This window comes from Triticum aestivum, chromosome 4A (assembly GCF_018294505.1).
Source record: "Triticum aestivum cultivar Chinese Spring chromosome 4A, IWGSC CS RefSeq v2.1, whole genome shotgun sequence".
Taxonomy (NCBI): domain Eukaryota; kingdom Viridiplantae; phylum Streptophyta; class Magnoliopsida; order Poales; family Poaceae; genus Triticum; species Triticum aestivum.
In genome coordinates this window covers 274387419-274390059 of record NC_057803.1, presented here as the reverse complement: position 1 = coordinate 274390059, position 2641 = coordinate 274387419, and the positions used below count along the sequence as shown (strand labels likewise).

General features: G+C 49.8%; 1 pseudogene; it reads right to left on the bottom strand.

Moving 5' to 3' along the window:
* Positions 1 to 940: 940 nt before the first annotated feature.
* LOC123083792 (signal recognition particle 54 kDa protein 2-like) lies at positions 941 to 2052 on the bottom strand (annotated as a pseudogene).
* Positions 2053 to 2641: the final 589 nt, after the last annotated feature.

Here is a 2641-nt window from a genome sequence, read left to right as displayed (position 1 = left end):
CTGCAATGGAAGCAAGATGTGACATACATACCAGCACAAAGCGTTCGAGAAAATGTTAGAACCTTGGCGCACGCTTGAGCACTCTAACTCTGTTTCGGAAAAGCACAGGAACATTCCTACTTTCTTTAGAACTCTGAAACAAACAAATCTTGATTAGATATGAAGAAGACGTCTCCTAGTCAGATTTCAGAAGACATGCACCAGGTCCTACACTAAGAAATCTTCTCGAAAACATCCAGTCCAACTTGCAAATCATTTGTATGTTTGGGAAATCAAAATCATGTACTCCCTCTGATCCATATTAATTTACGCTAGTTTAGTAGAACTGTTCTACTAAACCAGCGTTAATTAATATGGATCGGAGGGAGTACAAATATTTGAACAGAAGGTCGCATACAAAAAGAGCTTCATGAGGCATTAATTGAGGATTGGTACATCAAGAAAGAAATCTGTCTCACACAGGGAAACTAACTCAAAAGAGGAATAGTAACAACCAGTAGGTACTAACGAACAGCTAGCAAACCAACCATGCATCAACCGGAAACCAAAACCAAAACCATGGCAACACATGTTGATGCCTCAAAAGTAGACAAGGACAGCACTAGTTTGACCTATACACGACACAACAATCACTATGAGAAATAGTGAGCATTTAATTTCCTTGTGTTTGATTGATTGACACTCATTCTTAACAGGTCAAATTAGATTCCAGCAGCATATGCAGTAAGGACCCTATCAAAACTAACTAACTAGGGCAGCCCTTGAGCAGAGTAAACGAAGATTACACAAGTGAAAAACTGAATCATGAACCATTACAACAATTACATGATGTGGTCACACATCTCATACTGCATTATTTGTGCAGGGAAAAGGACAATGCATGCTGCATTATTTGAGTCTGTCAACTGAAAACAGTAGTATTTCTAAAATGCATATATGCTCAATCCCCTTGTAGGCTACAGTTACAGAATATGCTCAGAGATGAGAATGCCAGAACCATTTTACATGTACCAAGCAGTGTCATATATATGCAAGGAGCTTCGGTGTAAATGCTACTTCTGAAAATAAGTGCACCACTAACAAATTCACATGGTCAGAATGATATAACTTGTTCAGCATCAGCTAATCATCTTAAATCATCATGGCAACATATAATCATGAAGCAAACAAGTATTTGTGACTGTTGTAAACAGATTCAATGCGAATGAGTTGAAATACTTATTCACAGGCAATATATAATGGTGACCACTGCTAACAGATTAAAAGCAAAAGAGCTAAAATGCATATGAGCAGAGTGTCAACCCCATTGCAGGCTACCATTACAAAATATGCTCAGAAATGACAATGCCAGAACCGTTTTACATGTACCAAACTCCATCCACCGGTCCAAATTGCTAACTAATCACTTCACATGAGGAGAGTGTCAACAAATAAAACTCGTACATGCTACACTTTGAGAATATCAACAAATATGAACACGGCCAACTAAAAGCAGACCCCTTGGTCGGTCCCAGGCATGGATTTGGCACGCACATAAGCAGTAAATGAGGCATCTATGCTAGGTGGGAAGGGATCGAGATAGGAGGAGGTTACCATCTGGAGATCCCGGCTCCCGGAGGTGCTCTCGACGAGGTTGGGTCATGCGCGGACGTTGTAGATGATGGGCTCTTGAACAAGGACATGACGATGCTGGGCTTGCCCTTCTTGGGGTTGAATACCGGCTTCCCTGGATCCAGCATGTTGCGGAGCTCCCTGAAGACGGCCTGTAGCAGGAAAAACACAAGGGCATCAGCCTCCTCCCGACCAGTCCCTCGATCGAATTAGCGCAGGAAATGAATTGAGGGAGGTGGAGCGGGCGGGACCTGCTGTATGATGCACTGCTTGTTGGTGCCGGCGGCAAGGGTCTCGAGGTTGATGATCTTCCGGACGTCGGACTGCAGGAGCGCGGGAGATCTCGTTGAGGCACTCCCCGAGCACCTTCTCGTCGACTGTGGTGTTGCTCATCTGCGCGAGCGCGCGGGAGATGCTCCCGCCCATCTACGTGAGCACCATCTTGGCTGGGCCCCCGGGGGGTCGGGCCTCGTCGGTGGCGGGGTGGGGTTCCCGCGGCGGTCAGGGGCGGCGCGCGGCGCGATCTGGGAGCGGGGGTGGGGAAGGGGACGCGGACGGGAGGAGAATCGGCCGGGGGAGATGGGGAAGATTTGGTTGGGGATGGGGATTGGGGAACGCGGTGGGGATTGAGGGAGAGGGACAGCATCTGCGGGACGCGATGGGCGTTGCTGCGGGACGCATCGAGGTAGGAGGTGGTGGTGGGACGCGCCGCTGCAGGACGGGGAGGAGGTGGCAGCAGCGAGGAGATGAGGGAGGGGGTGGATCTGGCCGCCGCCATGGCCATGGCCGTGCCATGCGACTAGGTTGGTGGGCATCGAAGAGGCCGGAGCTCGCCGCCGCCGCGCCGGAATTGGTGGGAACGCCACCCTCAGAATCCTAGCCGTGGGAAGGGGTTGTGGATGAGCTACCGGGGACGCAAGAGGAGGATCTGGCCGAAGGGGAGGGAAGAGCGGAGGCAGGGGCGCTCGGATCTGGGCTACGCGCCGGCGAGGCCCGCCGGAACACGCCGAAACAAGAGGCGTAGGTGGCG